General features: G+C 44.0%; 1 long non-coding RNA gene and 1 gene segment (V, D, J or C); one reads left to right on the forward strand and one right to left on the reverse strand.

Annotated features, from left to right (window-relative positions):
* Positions 1–17,839, forward strand: part of LOC116748980 — a 277,671-nt gene that overhangs the window by 173,343 nt on the left and 86,489 nt on the right.
* Positions 1–17,839, reverse strand: part of LOC116748983 — a 58,654-nt gene that overhangs the window by 32,175 nt on the left and 8,640 nt on the right. Inside the window, exon 2 of the long non-coding RNA XR_004348458.1 lies at positions 13,693–13,745. This is a non-coding gene — a long non-coding RNA (uncharacterized LOC116748983). The remainder of the gene's footprint in view (positions 1–13,692; positions 13,746–17,839) is intronic.

Here is a 17,839-nt window from a genome sequence, read left to right on the forward strand (position 1 = left end):
GGAAAAGGGACATTTGAGCAGAGACCCGAGGGGGTTACAGAGGGAGCCATGCAGGTTTCTGGAGGAAGAGCATTTCCAGGCAGAGGGAACACAAGCACTGCCTGGGGTGTGTGAAGGATACCAAGGAGGCCTGGTGGCGGGAGGAGAGTGAGTGACCTGGAGAGAATTTTTGTATGAGGTCAGGTTGGTAATGGAGAAAGGATGGCTTCTAAGTCACTGTAAGGACTTGGGCTTTTGGATTCTAGAGGGAAGGTTAGAGAAGGGAATGGCAGTCACACTTGACCTTGGGAAGAGACCAAGGGAGACAGAAACCTGGATTCCAATCCTCACCCTCAGCTTTAAGAAGTGGGCACTTTTATCCCAAACACCAAAGAAACAGGATTCTCTCCTCCCTCAGCAATCTCTCCCTACAACCCTGTCCCAGGGAGCTCTGAGCTTAGTGAAATTACATGCTCCTGCTTCAAGTAACACCTTTTACTCTAACACCAATAAGCACTGTACTTACACTGAGCATTTACAGAATGCTTTATATATACACCCTTTCATTTACTCTTACAACCTCCCAATACAGAAGACGGTATCCTTGTTTTATAAAGGAGGCAAATGAAGCTCAGTGACCTTAAGGAACTTGGCCAAGATTACACACTTAGTAAGTAAGAAACTGAGTTGAACTCGATTTCAGGTTATCTGACATCTCCCTACTTCACTGCAGCTGAGAAGCACTCTGCATTTTAGTGATTCTCAAAGTATGATATGCAATCCTGTATGGGCTGTAAACTGATCTGAAAATGCACTTTTTCTCCCTGTATTTTGTGAGTGACATACAAGCAATCTCACAGACACTGATTTTTACATATGACAGAGGCTAATCTAACTGTCCCTTCTAAGTGTAAGTATGCCACTGAAGCTTGCTCAAATTTGAAGTTCATGAACACGTTATTAAAATGTTCCAAAAACTCTAGTTCTATTTTATACTAAGTCTGGCTGCTGCACAGTGCCTGTCAATGATGTAAAGCTCTGACTGGATATGAAATGGAGTTCTCCTAAAAGGTTCTGAGTGGGGCCTGTCACTCACTAGATCTTGCCCCACCTAAGTGTAGCCAAGGGTTGACAATCACCCACTCTATGATCAACAGTCTACCTTCCTTTGCTCCTGATCTAAGAAACTCTTTTCCAACCTCTGTCGTTCAGAGCACAAATTCAGATTGTGACACGTGGCAAAAGCCTAGATTTCTATTTGACCCAGGAACCACCTCCTGCTTTGTTCTGAAGGGTAGCCCCCAAGACTGAGGAGAAAAGAGGTTAAGCAGATGAGACAGAAAATCCCATCCAATGACTATCACATGACTTGGCAACTGGGGGCAGGGTTGTGGTAAGAAAAAAGAAAGGCAGTTTTTAGACTGGGTTAATCAGCTGTGTATGATCTACTGATATTCGGCAAAGGAACCTATCTGAACGTTGAACCAAGTAAGTGACTCGTTGTTTTTCTTCTTTTGACCACTGTGTTTGGCAATTATCTTTGTTAAATATTTTCCCAACTCATCAGCTTGGGAAACACTTCTTAGGTTGTTGAAAATCCCTCCAGCAGGCAATTTAGCAAGGGATGGTTTGAGGGGCAGGGACTGAGTTTCTGATACAATCCAGGGTGGGTACATGCTGCAGTAGTCTTCTTGGTCCACTCTCCATCCAGGAGAGTTTTTGTGGCCTTCCCTCTACCTGACTAGCCTTAGTGAACCAGCTTACTTAATACCCGTGCATTCACCATTTACAGATCTGGGCAATGACCAGACCTGTACTACAGCACATCTAGTAAATATGAGGTGCAGTGGTGAGCATGTTAGACCAAGAGTTCAAAGACTGAGTTCCAATCCTCTTTGACGAGCTCTGTGACTTCACTGAACTCGAGTTTCCCTCTAGCTGGTACAAATGATTTCCCAGGTGTCTTCCAGCTTTAGCACACTAAGATCCTGGTTATCATCCAGACCAATTCTAAGGGACAATATAGTAGGAAAAGAGAGGAAGTCCAATGATGTGAATGTCTTATGACCCAGTGGGAATTCTGGGATTTAATGAAAAAAGATGCTGTGTCCATTACTAGTAATATGTCCATTACTTAGACTTTGTGTGACTTCAGGGGTTTTGACAAGTGACAGCTGAGGCTCCTTTCAGTCCTGTCATCTATTACTCTGGTTCAATGAATGGAATCTGGGGTCTGGAGACATGAGAGTCAGGCCCAGCTCAGCCACTATCTTAACCACCCTTAGCTCCAGTGACTTCCTCTGTAAGATAGATCTAATAATATCATCTCATGGAGTTTGTTACAGTAGTATTTTTTGAGGTAGTGTAAGCACAAGCCATTTGTAAGTAGTAAAGTATTTATAGAAATGGTAGTCATCTATGAGTATTAGCATCCTTTTAACAGACTCCAAGTCTTTTTCTTCAATGGCTCTTGGTCCAGCCATCATGTCCTTCCACCTCTAACTGAGGCATAGTCCTTTCTGATTGACTTGAACCTTACAGTTCAAGTTTCTGCTTACAATATGTTATGTTATGTTTCTGCTGACAATAGCCATTTGACAGTTAATTCCTTTTTCCCTGTGAAAATGTGATCCTGAAGCAAGATCTGGGGGTAAGAGATGACAGGTTTGAGGAGATAATAGCAGTAAACATAGGGACGTCCCTCAATGTCAACACTCAGAAGATAACACACATCAAAGAAGCTGCCAACATGAAATGCTTAGATCTCAGAAACCCTTGCAAAATTCTATGACTCTAGCTAACCCACCCCCTTCCAAACAGAAGCACTAGGCAGGGGGCAAATAGGTAGTAAGGTTTTTGGTCATGATGTCTGAAATGGTGTGCTGACAGCACAACTCACCTTTGGAAACAGGACTCAACTCATCGTGGAACCGAGTAAGTTATGCATTTTATTTAGTGTGTATATTCCCTTGGAGTTGTGGCATAGTCCTGAATAAACGCAACTTCTTGAGAAGTTAGGAGGTTCTAAATGGGAAATCCATTGTTGTTGTTACAAAGAGCCAGGGGGAAACTGGAGGACAAATTCACTAGGTTTCTCTTAAGAAAATATTCTACGTATGCTTGGAAACTCTGTTCTGAGGATTAGTATTGATAAGTCTTCTACAACTGCTTAAATAAAGCCCTTGGTCAGGCTTCTGGTCCTCTGGTCAGGGACTGGGACCAGGGAAAAGGCAAGTTCTAGATAAGGAGAATCCACCGTTTATGAGGAAAAAGAGTCATGGTCACAGCGTAGGAAGAGGGAGGGTTAGAAAGAAGAAAAATATTATAAAAGAAGGAGTTAGATCAAAATAGCCTTCTCTGCCTCAGACGATAAAAGCCAATCTGCCCTTGTCTCTTTTTTGCTGAGAACTTGCATTAAATCATCTTGCCTGGCTCACACTAAATGTTCTCCAAGGTCCCATCCTTGTCTGGGTCTGCCGAGAACCGTAATGTGCACACCTCCCTTGTTAGCCCTGAATCTGAGGATTCTGTAAAGGTTCAGGAGCCCACATCCAAAGTAGAAACAGCCCCCAACTTCAAGACAATAGCGAAGTAGTGGTGCTCTCCTAGAGATATTGTCCACTGGCAGTCTGTTCCAGTGTTTGGAAATCCAGGGGTCATATTCAGGTAGTCTGGGTAGCTGCCAACAGTCAGTCACTGGGAGCAGTCCAGAGAACAGCAGTCTTTCAGATGCTTCCCAAAATGCCAAAACCAATGGGGCATTGGTTAGATTCTGATTTTGTTTATTTCAGAGGAAATAAAAAGTGGGGAAATATACATGAATGTGGGGAGGCGATCTGACAGTCCTGAAAGAGACTGGTAGTGTCAACGGGGTCTCTGTCTCTCAGAGGGTAATATAAACTTACAGGCATACTTGATTGCCCCTTGCTTCCAGGGAAATAGTGGAATTTGGTGAGTTTTCTTATCTTTGAAAGGAGACTAGAGCAATGAAAAGAAGGAAAGAAACAGAATCACGTTGTAACTGATTGCAGTCTGATTGATGTTGGGCAAATCGCATCTGAGCAAAAGGTGTTGTGTTTCATTTTCCCTTTAAATCATTTCCACTTAAGATTCAGAGTTATCTGCCGTGTTAGAATCAAATCTCTGAGGCTGTGCCTTTGGAAGTCTTCAGAGATGAAACTGATGCTTAGCCCCTCTGTCGAGATGCTGACCTGAGCTCTCCAGGGATACCCCAATTGCTTCTCTGGTTTTCTCTTCCTGCAGTGATCGAGTGTAATATGATGATATGAAGCTCAGGTAGGGGGGCTGAGAATTTCAAATCAAACCCCCAATCCTTAAAGTTTTGACAACATATAATGGCCCTATACAACCATCCTTCCCTTTGCCTAGCTCTAGCCCTAGATTCTTGATTTTTGGGTGATAAGACAGAGTAATCATCCTTAAGTTCTATTTCACATGATTACTCTGTCCTCCTGAGGCTTGTATCTAGATCCAGGCTCAAGAGAAATTATAAAGCAAAAATAAGCAATCCAAAGCAAGCGCTGGCTTCTCTGACCTGTATCCATGACACGTAGCACCACTGGGCTCCCCTGTCAGCTACCAATTTCTTGTTCAACCCTCACGTCCTTAGAAAGCCTTTCCATGGACTCAGGGAATTAGAAAGTAGGTTTGTTGTTATTGTGAGACTCAGTCTGAGTGATAGGGAAGAAATTAGGTTTCTAATCAAAAAGGTGGACTGTGACCCAAGAGAAGGACCGGAATATGAGAACAAGATCTGTGTCTAAACCCTCCTCGGCCTAACATTCATTACAAGAAATGTCAATATTCAGTGGCCCGTCCCTACTCCCAAGCTAATGTGTTCTTATTGGAGAGCCCTCCCAATAAACGGGATGTTAAATTTTCCATCCTGAAGGCAGCTCTTGGTCACCTGTCACCCTCTTCTCTTGCTCTGTCTCAGCCCTGTCCCCTGTCCCAGTGCTTCTTGGCTGGGGATTTCATGCTCACCTCCTTACCCAGCAGTTAAACTATTATTAGCTTCAAAGGGAACTGAGACTCTATGAGTTTGACCCCTGATCTAATAAAGGGCAGCTTTGTAGCTCTCTGACTGGTGGGGTCTCTAGGCTGGGACCCAGGCTAGAGAGGCAGGATATAGATGTTCTAGCCCAGGCCCCAGGGCCAGCCCCAGGCTGGTTACCTGTGAGGCAGCATCGCAATGTGCTCCTGGGACACCTGACAGATGTTTTCTGGAGCTGGCACCAAACTCTTCGTGGAGCCCCGTGAGTTGATTTTTTTCCATACATTTCTAGGGAGGAATTGACTCCTGGGACTAGGGTTGCCATCCAGTTTGCATTACATGAAAAAGTATAACTAGGAGATGGAGTAGTACAGATGGAGTGGGCCACAGTAAAGATATTAGGCTGAGTAGCTGAAGTAGCTCTGTAATTATTTTTACTTAAAAAAAACAAAAACTTATTTCTGAAATCTTCAGAGCAGCCCAGAAAGCACAAAGAAATCTAGAAGAATTATACTAATAGTTGGAGCATCAGGTGGAGGAGGGGCAGAGGCCCAAATTCTCCAAGGTGGTTGCTTCATCCCTAGGCATCCCTTTAGCTAAGCTGACTAGTGTGAATGACTTGTTGCCACCTGTAAAATGTCCGGCAGCTGGAAGATTTAGGAGAGAAATGGTCAACCTGGTCAGAGTAATCAGGTAGAGCAAACTTACCTGATTTGTGTTCAAGTTAAATCCCATATTGGCAGAGACCTTTGAAACTGTGAGTGACATTTGTTATCCATGTTGCGATGCTTGGGGAACCAGTAAGACACTCTATGAGAATCTAGAACATAGATGACTTCTAAGTTTATAAATTAAGAAAAACTGTTCAGGAAAGGTATACACTTCTTTTTGTATTGTTTACCAGCACATAACCTTAGCATTAGATGGGTACTCATAAAAAGAGAAAGTCTGAAAATAAAATAACAATTGCCCAAATAAATAGCACTTTGCAATACATGCTGAAATGTAATTATGTTTGTGGACCAAGGAGAAAGCCTGGAAATTCTCAAAAGATAAGTGATTACATCTTTAAATTTTAGACTACAATGTAGTGCAAATTTTATACAACTTCAAATTTTGGTTTAGGTCTAATATAAAATAGACTAGGTTACATAGGGCAACTATATTGTATGCATCCAATTTTTATTTTTTATTTTTTTGTGGTATGCGGGCCTCTCACTGTTGTGGCCTCTCCTGTTGCGGAGCACAGGCTCCAGACGCGCAAGCTCAGTGGCCATGGCTCACGGGCCTAGCCACTCCACGGCATGTGGGATCTTCCCAGACCGGGGCACGAACCCGTGTCCCCTGCATTGGCAGGCGGACTCTCAACCACTGCGCCACCAGGGAAGCCCTGCATCCCACTTTTTAAAAAAGGTTCAATTCAGTCAGATAGCCTTTTCTTTAGTTACCATGACACCAAAGAATGGGTTAAACACTTTACTTTCAAACAATTGTTTTGAACGGATAGACATTAATTGAGAAAGAGGATCTGAGAAAAATGTTTTACCAAACCAATGCATTATGCTGTATCTGAAATGCTGAGTAACAGATTCAGAGCACAATATCCTGAGTGTATGACCTTCTTCAGACATCTGTCTTGTTGATTATATCACATTATTCAAATTATTCAAGCCAGGTCTCTCCAGCCCAAAGTGATCATTAGCAACTGCCTTTGAAATTAGGTTTTTAAATCCCAAGCAAGGCTTAATTATCCAACTAAATCAGACTACGATTGGGTCACACTCTTAAGTAACGAAGGAGATAGGGTTATTTTGGTTTTGCTTTATAATGGACTAGTTTCCTTTCTCTATAACTCATTTTCAAGCTCCCTAGAAAATCAACTGGAATCCATCTCACCAAAGTCAGTATCATAAGAGAGAAATGCCACAGTTCTGGAGGGAGGTGACTGAGCAGAACGTGTGGTTTCCAAGCCGTTACTGCTGGGGTTATCGGTGTCTATTATCAGTGGCTTCAGCTATGCCGTGAAACAAAACAATGAAGGTTATCTCCTTCCACGTTCCAGAAGAGCCCTTTGAAAAATCCCCAACCCCACTCTGGTTTTAAGGAAAGAAAAAGATGCATATACAGAGTAGCAGATAATGAGGCATGAAAGGAGAGAAGGCCAGGAGGAGACCCAATTATTGTAACCAGTGTTCCACAGCTCCACTTAGAACAAAACAAGAAGAAATGGGCTTAAACTAGTTTTATGTTCCTGAGGACTTCTGAGAATGATAGCTGTAATTCTCTGATTAAAGACTCAAAAGAAACTGTAGGGTGGTCCCTTACATAAGAATTCACCTGAAGGCAGAGAGATGGACCACTTAACTTTAGCAGATCCCTTCCAGTCCAAAAAATGGGGATGACACCCTGAAGTGACACAAACACCTCCATCCGCAGAGTGTTGGAACCAGTTATATAGTCCTTCTCAGACCTTGCCCTGATCTCATTCCAAGGGCTCATGCATTTAAAATAAACCAACTGATTCAGAGAGATTTTCAGCCTAACTGGATTGTCCAGAGGATTGTTTAATAAAACATAAATATTTGAAACTCAAAAGACTCAAAATACACTTCTTTGTATTTGTCATTTTCTATCTCTGTTCCCAGCCATATATCTCTTAGCAGCTCCTAACTAGAAGTCAAACTGCTGCATTTCATGTCTACTTCTCTTAGCCATCCTTTCATAGAGGTGCTAACAAGCTCAGGTCACTAACAGGATGCAGGAAAGTCTGGATTGTAGTGTTTGGCCCCAGAGGAATTGAGGAAAACATCATGGTTTAACTCCCACACATGGATAATCATCTCACAAAATAAATTGATTATATTTGCAGAAATTCAGGCTGTTGCCAACCCATCCGTTTTTGTCATGAAAAATGGGACGTATGTCACTTGTCTGGTGAAGGAGTTCTACCCCAAAGATGTAACTATAAGTCTGGAATCATCCAAGATAATAAGAGAATATGACCCTGCTATTGTCATCTCTCCCGGTGGGAGGTACAGTGCCGTCAAGCTTGGTCAGTATGGAGATCCAGATTCAGTGACATGTTCAGTTCAACATAACAAACAAACCTGGCGCTCTACTGACTTCAAACCAAAGAAAAATACTTCAGGTAGGTCCTATCTGGCCTGAAGGGGCTGTGATTGTGGGGAAGAAAAGTCAAGGGAAAGAGAAGTTAGAGTTGTAAACTCTTGACAGATCACTCTCAACATGGCGTCATGCTGGAAACAAGACTTAGGCTCAGACTCAAGACTTAGGCTAATTCCCATCATTGACTAGGAATTAAACTCTCTGCATCTCTGCACTGGAATCTAAGATAAAGCACATCTTATTTCATCCCCATCTCTCCTCTTCACCATCCCCTGTCTCCTTCATCCTAAAGACTCTAGGGTTGAAAATTCATGTGAGGTCTAATCTAGTGTGAATGCCATAACAAAGGGCAGTCCAGCTTATCATGGTGTTAATTATTCTAGTTGTTCTTACAAATTAGAGGCATACCTGCATGTGGGCCTCATGGTACAATGGAAAAAAGTCTCAGGACAGGAAGTATGTTGACTGTGCAAATAGCTATAGGACCTTAACCAAGTCACTTCTCTGGTCCTTAGTTTACTTACTTAAAGTCTAAGTAAGTAAAACCTGAAATCCAGTTGTAAAACCTGAAATACCTTAAGCCTCTCGGTTATCATTGTAACCCTGACCAGTGCTGTTTGTTCCAGAAAATCCAAAGCCAAAGGAACCTGAAAACATCAATCAAACTCAAACTCCAGAGACCTGCTATGAGCCCCAAGGTTAGTTGAAACCAAAGGGCCAACTTCAGAATTGAGGTTAAAGCAAACTCTGTCATTGTCAGATGGGGCCCAAAATCATTCTATTTCAAAAGAAAACAAAAACCATACCTGAGCCCAGTTGATTCCCTCTGACTCTCTAAGCAGAGTTTGCCTGCTGCAAGCATGGGTTTTTCCAAAGCTTGCCTTACTGGATGTGAATAGAAGCCTTAGGTCTCTGAAGGCTATCTGGCACCAAGCTGGGCTTCAGACCAGGAAGAATGATGGTGATTCAGGGCAGGCTGGTTTCGGTGCTGTGGGTCCAATTTCTGGAAGGAAATTTAGTCTCTTGCTGAAGCCACCATCTTCATTCTCATTCAATTGCAGTGCAAGCCGGGAAGGTGAACATGATGTCCCTTGCAGTGCTGGGGCTCCGAATGCTGTTTGCCAAGAGTGTTGCCATCAATTTTCTCTTGACTGCCAAGTTATTTTTCTTTTAAGGTAAGAACTAGCTGCTTCTTATTCCTACCTCCACCCAAACTATGCTGCACATGGAGGAAAGGAGTTTAGGAATGGTAAGAAGCATTGAGAAAGGAAAAACACATAGAGACATATTATGATTTACTAAGGTGGACCTTTTCAGATACTCAGCATAACACCCCATCTCCTGTTAGCCTTTTATTTCAAGCCAGACTCAAAATTCATGTAATATAATATAATACCAGCCAATAATCCTCACCTCAAACTCAGGAGCTAAAAAAATTGGACCTAAACAGGAGAAATCTTTTTCTTTACTGCTAATTTTGTTTATATGGCCAAAGGACCATGGGCTTTTTGCAAGGCCGTCAGTAAAGCTTCACTTGAAGAATATTCAGGGGGAGCAGAACTTATCTTTGCCCAGACAAAGGGGATGTCAGCTCTCGATCCTTAATCATAGGACTCGATGTGTAGACCAGCCTATCTCTGGGATGAACCTATGCTCCCATCCTTAGTGAACAGCTTACTACTAGCCACTCAGGATGCATGCAAAGTTGAGGATGAGATGTGAATTATTTGCCTTTTACTTGCATTGCTTCTTCTGGTTATCTTAGACATGAAATTTGACCCGGGGCTTAGGTTTGCCTATGTCACTAACTCACTATGTTACCTAGGCCAGGTTGCTTCACCTCTCTGGGCCTGGGTTATCACATCTGTAAAACAAAGGAGCGAAGAAGAACTAAAGGAGAGCAGATGGGTTTTATGACTTGTGCCAACATAGATAAACTGATAGTGACTAGCTGAACTATCACCATGTGTAGAAGGGAAATGTGCCAGGATATATTAGTGATGTCTGCAACAGTACAACCACAGCAAGTACTGGCCATCCCCAGGACTGCATGACTGCTATGATTCCTTCCAGCACTGACAGTCTATGATTCTATAACCCTGACAATTTTCCTTCACTTGCAGGCTGACCGGCATGAGAAGGCTACACGCCCTAAAAGAAATCAAAAGCCTACAGAGGTGCTATCTCCTAGGCTTTCAACTTCCTGGTGGTTTAAGTTGACCTGTCCCAGCCTTGCTTAAATGGCTGTTTCCCAAACCAGTTTTCCTTTAAAGGCAACAAACCCAGCTTATCCTTCAGCCTGATGAAAGACAGAAGTCCTGGAGAGTGGGGGCTTATGGTCCCAACTGTTTTACATGTTGCTTTATAAAAGGATATAGAGATATGAAGGTATATAGAACACATTTTTTTTCCTACAACTGACACACTTTGAAAATGGTGTTTTGTTCCTTTGACTTTCTTTGCCTCCAGAAGTAGAAAGCAGGAGCCATCGGGTTCCTAGCTCCATTCTCCAAGAGGAAAATAGATCCTGGGCTTCTTCCGAAACATAAAAGGCTCTGCTCAACCCAGCACTAGGTTTGCCCCAAACTAGCGTTCTCATCCACAAAGGCACTTTCTGCTTTTCCTAGTATTTGACAAACAAAACTACATTTGACTTCCTAACACTCTCTGCCCAGGCAATGGGGTTTCTCCAATCTCATCTAAATACTCTCAGAGTTATTAGCAGAGATCAGAGTAAAATGCAGAGGAAATGGGTTTCTCTCTATTAATTGATTTAACGAACATGAATTACTCCAAGTTCTAGGCACTGTACTGAGGGTGCAAAAATACGTAAGACGTGGGTCTTGCTTTCAAGCAACTCATTGTGCAAGTGTTCTGGGAGGGAGGGACAGGAATGAGACCCCGAGATTTCCCCTGTAAGAACAGTGTCTTCATGACCCCCTGCCTGCCCATCCATGCCCAGGAAGTTTGAAGGCACTGGACCTTTGGTATTGATGGTTTTCTGCCATTCTTCTTTGTCTCTATTGCATGTATTAAAGTGCATTGTGTGTGCCTTGCTTCTGGCTTTCCTCATTGCGGACCATCGCAGGGGGTAAGGGGAGCTGTGAATTCACTGGTAGTCAGACAAAAACCACACTGAGTTTATAGGTCACACCACAGCTTCCTGGGCCCCCAGCCTGCAGGCTCCTGCCTCGGGGACCCACCCCTGGGTTTCCTGCTACTCCAACATCAGCGTCCCTGGTGTGGCCTCTGAGCTCTGCTCCTCCCACCTCAGCAAGGCCAGCTTTTTCCGGGTGCACAAACCCAGGTAGCAAAAGTCTAGCAACCGAGCACTGTGGGTTCCTCAGCACCTATGTGGGCTGTCAGGCGGGGGCTCATGAGGTTACAAGTGAAAGAGCAACGTTCATCCACAACTGCCCCATCTTTGCCATCTGCAGACTCCCATGTCACGTCCTCACAACCCAAACCAAAGAAAGGAGGCAGTGGCATTCTGAGTCAATGAGTTTGGGACAATCTAGATGGATAAGCCAGGTCCATCCAGGGGAAAACTATTAAAAGATTCCACACATCTTCACCTCATGTGCATCAAGAATGCCTGTTTCCAAAACATTCCCATCTGTTACCTTGGGCCATTCTTAAGAATGTATCTCTGAAGTTGCTAAGAACAAAACAACACATCCTCATTTTTCAGATGGAAAAAAATATGTCCCCCAGAAAAGGTATGTACCTTGTTCAAGGTTATTCAGAGAGGCAGCGATATTTCTGGGAGCAGAACAAAGTTATCAGGAGTGCCAGCCCCAAGTTCCTTCTACAAGAGCACAGCACGTCCCTGAGACAGGGAAGAGGGCTTGTTTTGAAGTTCAGCTGGGCTGAACTTCAGGATAGTCCTATACATAGCATATGAATGAGCCACCCTCTGGCCTACTTTGATCATCAGCGAAAGGCATCCTAGTATTTTAAAGAACCACGAATTTCTTCCACCAAAAGGATGCTCCTGAAAAGATTTAAGGCAGGAGCCATAGGGGATTGCGGCTGCCTTCTGGTGTGGAAACCATGCTATCGTGGATTATAGTTTTCCAGAGCTTTCACGTGTAGAATCTCATGTGACCCCAAAGGAGTCTCCAGGAGATTAGTACACACGCTCAGTAGGTGGCAGAACAGAAGCCCCGGAGGCTGAGTCATTTGGCCTGATCCTTTGGCTCCCTCACGCGTGTCTTTTCCATCCCTCTCTATAGCGACTGCTTTCCACCTGCCTGTGTTGAAGCCCAGATATACTGCTGCCCAAGCCACCTACTGATACAACCTCCTAGGGTGCAGCTGCAAGGGAGCCCCCAGAAGTGCAGCCCCACACCCCTGGCTCTGTCATTAACCAGATCAGCGACCTTCCAAATGTCCCTCACTTCTCTGGGCTTCAGTGCTTTCCCTATAAAATACCGTCTAAGGCTTCTACTGTTTCTAAGATTACATCTAATAACTCTAATAGTTGTTTTAAGGAAGAGACACCCACAGAAGTAGAGGAAGGAGGGATGGAATCCCAGGGCCGAGGGTATATCTATTTTTGACATCACATTGTTGGTTTCCCCTGGAGGTAATTCTCTCCCCTGGGGATACCACTGAGCTCCAAACTCAGGGCCTTTGAAGCTGGGATTCTGGTGTTCACAGACAGCTTTCTGGGAATATCTCAGTGCTCTTCAGTGAAAGAAAAATGTTCTCCAAACCCAGTAAGTAAAATGGAGGTGCCAAAGAGAATCCAGGAGAAATAAGGTGGCTGTACAAGAAGATGCAAATGAAAGGTAAACCAGGGAAATTTTTTAAAGTAAGTAACTTTGTGTCCAATTTGAGTCTTAAAAGGAAACAGGCCAATTCACAGCAATGGATGAATGATGGAGACTAAAATAAAGACACTTCCAAAAGGCTCTCCTGAAGTTGGCCCTTAACCAGCCCCGTCCTGATACGCTCCCAGTGCATGCAGCACATCCTTGTCAAGCCCTGCTCTGTATCAGGCACGACCTGGGCACCAGAGTCTCTCAGACGTGCAGTCTCCCTTCCCCACCACGGGCACTCGGGCAGCCAGGGCCCTCTGTGTCAGAAGTGGGGAGATGTCTGCTCCATCGGAAGCCAGGGTGCTCCCCTGGATGTGACCAGGCCTTTTCTTATCTGGAAGACATGTTAGGGCACCTCTAAAGGCCAGACTGGACCACAGAATGACAGGGAAGAAGGATGCTGTGTCCAAGGACATGAGCTGTCCAGAGAGGCAGCTCTGCCAGGCTGTGCCCAGGGGTTTGTGCGCAGACTTCCTGGACACCTGCAACACCGTGGGAGCGCAAGCCACAGTAGTAAGTGGCACCGTCTTCAGGCCTCACTGAGGAGATCACCAAGTGGAAGGTTTTGTGGGTCAGGCTGTGCTGCACGGAAAATCTACCCCGAGCAAGAGCTGCATCATGGGATTTAATGTTATTCCTGTGCAGGACAAACTAGAAGGAACGATCTGGTCTTATTTGGTACCAGTATAAGTCTGGATCTAAGTATGTGGTTTGGAAAATGCATTGTAGTGTCACCTCACTGCCACTCACCACTATCTGCTCCTGGGAGATCTGGGTCACTTGGTTACACAGCACGTCCTTGTCTGTGAAGAGAAAAAAATAAGCAAACAGTGAAGTCTTACACTCCGCAGGCACTGGGTCCAGCACAGGCCCATCCGGAGGGAACCCAATGGGCAGAGGCAGGGGAAAGACACAGAGATGAAAATTAAAGGCAGAAAATAACTGGAAAATCCAGTGTGAATGAGAAAGAGCCCAAGCCTTCGAAAGTAAGAAAAAGGGAAACGGGTGATAGAACGAGCAGGACATAACAATGAGTGTACTTAACAGAAAAACAAAAGGCTGAAGCCCACAAGAAGAATCATCTTCTTTTCATATCAGGGAGGAGGATATAGAATAAAACTGGGCTCCTTAAATCTCTGAGACCGTCTCAGTGCTTCTGAAGGGAAGGAGATGGGAGGGAAGTGAGGGGAGCAGGGCAGCCCTGACGGTCACGTGACTGAATTAGCTGTAATTCTCTGGGGCGCATGCTTCCAACCCAGGAAAAGTTGTTATTGTTTTTGTGGTCCTCAATCCATCCTGTACTAATCTTTTTGTAAAACACAATGAAAATGAATTAGTTTTTAAAAAAGAAAGAGAGACTGCAAGTCCAATGATCACATACTTCGATATCAAATTGCCCTAAAAGTGGCTTATCCTCCATTTCCGCATCCTCTGGTCACAGACCGGGTACCAGTCCAGGATCGCACTTTGAGTAGCACTGTCACACAGCACTAGCACAGCTGCACACACCTGGAGTACTCTATACATGGGATAAATGAATGGGGACCTTAACCTAGTCTTACATATTTGTGTAAAAAGAAAAAGGAGAGGGTTGGATGAGGTCATTTCTAAAATCTGCCCTAGCCCTGAATTCTAGAACTCTTTTATTTTTGTTGTTGTTATGTTTTTTGGGGTTTTTTAATACAATTTTTAAATGTTGCACTCCACTGACAGTTACTACAAAATATTGAACTCTTCTATTTCTCATGCTTGAGGGAGTGCTGTGGTCCTGAGAACGCTCACTACACTTCCCACAGCTTGATTTCCATCTCTCCCTCTGCAGCACACACTTGGCTCCAGCTGGAAACTTCTGCCCCCCGGAAGCAGACCTTCCCAGTGGGTGAACTGCCGTGAGTGGGTTACAGGTTCTCTGAGACAGTGCTCACAGTGGACACTGGGACCTGGGGTGGCTGGAGCCCCTGAGGCCAGCCCCTCCCGGCTACATTTCAATACAAATATTGTCTTCTGGGTAAGCCAAGACATGACAACTGCTGGGAAGCACTGCCCTAAAAAACAGAAGACCAACTGGCTCCCCCAAACCTAGGAGTGTTTCTAGGAGTACTTCTGGAGTTCCTTTGTTTCCCTGGTCCCTCACCTCCAATTCGTCAGGAAGGCCTGTCAGTTGCACCATGAAGTGTGGCTCCAGTGTATCCACTTCTCTCCACCACCACTCCCACCACCTCCCACCAACACCACCATCTCTTGTCAGGACTACGGCAATAACGCCCCTTGTCAGGTCCCCTTGCTTCTGCCCTTGCCCCTGGACCATCTCCTCTGCAGGTCTTTATAAAATGTAAATATCATGATGCCAGCAGGGCCTCCCTTCCTGGGCCTGTGACCCACTGCACATGGTGGGATCTCTGCCCTCTGTCCAATCTCCCTGCACGTCCTCTCCCGCCTCTGTCACTCCCCTTCAGCAGCTGTGGCCTTCCTCTGCTCCTCTACCTGCCTCCCTCTTCTAGGTCCCTGAAACTCTGCTTCCAGGTTTTCACAAATCTCAGCTCAAAGAGGCTTTCCCTGGCAAGTAAATCAGTCACTCACCTGGGTACCCAGAGTCACCCTCGATTCCACCTCTTATTTTCCCTCACATCACTATTTGTCATCATCAGGTTTCCACATGTTTATTATTTGTCTTTCCCTTCTCACCCCATATACACATACACATACACCATCATGTAAGCTGCATGAAGGCAGGGCCTTGCTTATCTGTTCACTGATCTGTCCCAGTCCCTAGGACTGTGTCTGCCATGTAATTGACAACCAACAAATATTTGTGGACAAAGGAATATAACTTTGTCCACTTAAAAACTCACCAACGGCATGGATACGTTTGCCGAATTTGTTTTAAATTTTTTTTATCAAAGTATAGTTGATTTACAGTGTTGTGTTAGTTTCTGGTATGCAACAGTGATTCAGTTTTATATATATATATATATATATATATATATATATATATACTTTTTCATATTCTTTTCCATTATGCATTATTACAGTGTACTGAATATAGTTCCCTGTGCTATACAGTATGACCTTGTTGTTTATCTATTTTATATATAGTGGTTTGTATCTGCTAATCCCAACTCCTAATTTATCCCTCCCCCAACCCCTTTCCCCTTTGGTAACCACAAATTTGTTTTTTATGTCTGTGAATCTGTTTCTCTTTCATAAATAAGTTTACTTTTGTCATTTTTTAGATTCCACATTTAAGTGATATCACATGATATTTGTCTTTTTCTGACTTACTACACTTAGTATGATAATCTCTAGGTCTATCAATGTTGCTGCAAATGGCATTATTTCACCCTTTTTTATGACTGAGTAGTATATGTATATATATATATATATATATATATATATATATATATATCACATCTTCTTTATCCATTTTCTGTTGATGGACATTAAGGTTGCTTCCATGTCTTGCCTATTGTAAATAGTAAGGTTGCCAGATTTAGTGAATAAAAACACAGGACACCCAGTTAAGTTTGCATTTCAAATGAAAAACAAAAAAACTTTTTAGTAATAACTGGGACTTGCCATATTTGGGATATATTTACTCTAAAAAGGTATTCGTTGTTTATCTGAAATTCAAATTTCACTGGAAATTTTGCATTTTATCTGGCAGGCCTTGTCGTGAAGATTAGCAAAAGTGCACACCAGGAAGTCTGCAGCCCCGGTGTGAGCATCCCCAGGCCCCCGGCTGTGGAAGAGGCAGGGTCAGCAACGGGGCTGCTCTGTCTGATCAGCTGCTGCCAGGCCTGCACGGCCCCCCTGCAGGCAGGTGTCCCCTCTCAAAGGCACCAGCCCCTCTGCTGGGGAGAAGGCCACTTCAGAACTTCCCACTCTCAGATATTCACGGGCTCTAGCAGCCCCCAGTCAGTCTCTGGGAGTCTGTCCTTGTTCTAAAGGTGTTGCCAGGCATGATATTCATGAGAGCTGAGTGTTCCCTTCCTGATCTAGGCAGTATAACAGTTAACAAATTAAACTGCTGCTCCTCTTCTGATGGCCCAACCTCAGTTACATCTGCCCATACCCGAGAACAGAGGAAAGGGCTCCAAAACCCTCACTCAGAGGGACAAGCCCTCTCCCTAATCCTTCACATGGAGACCTCCTTGGGTGGCACATCATGAAACTCCCCACCATGATGTCCTTCCAACACTCCTTGAAAGGCATCCCTTCAGGAAGGGCACTTCTCAGAACAGCAGTGCAGTGTCATGGTTAAGGAGTGGGGTTCCGGATCCAGACTGCTTGGGTTCCTATCAGCTCCAGCATGTACTTGCTGTGTGACCCCAAACACGACCTAACCCCTCCAAGCCTCACTTTCTCCATTTGTAAAATGAAGATGATAATAATAATACCTTTTTCACAGGACTGTTGGATAATTAAATGAAATAACACATGCAATACACCCAGCAAGTGATCTAAGAACGCTAGGCATTGCTGTTGCTATTGTCATTTTTATGAAATAGACTGATGAATAAATTTCCTAAGAGCTTGAGTCTCATCAAAGACGTTCAGAAATAAGATGCTGAGTAAATCTAAAATATAAAGTTGTGAAATCTGGCAAAAAAAAAACCCAAATCATGTTGTATCAATCGATGGCAAAAAAAAGTGACTCACATCTTTCATTTGCTGTCATTGCTGTCAGTGTGTCATAGAGCTCTGCACTCTCCCGAGACCTGAGCCAGCTGTGCTCATCCCAAACCCCTAAGAGCACTGGGAACATGGGAAATGAGCCTGCTAGCCCACTGTCCTATGTCTTCCAAAGGTTTCAACAGGCTTGTTCATGGGAGAGCACAATGTACAAGAGACTGACCGCCAAAGTTTAGGGCTAAGAGAGACTCAAGATTTAATGATC

The sequence above is a fragment of the Phocoena sinus genome, chromosome 2 (assembly GCF_008692025.1).
Source record: "Phocoena sinus isolate mPhoSin1 chromosome 2, mPhoSin1.pri, whole genome shotgun sequence".
Lineage (NCBI taxonomy): Eukaryota > Metazoa > Chordata > Mammalia > Artiodactyla > Phocoenidae > Phocoena > Phocoena sinus.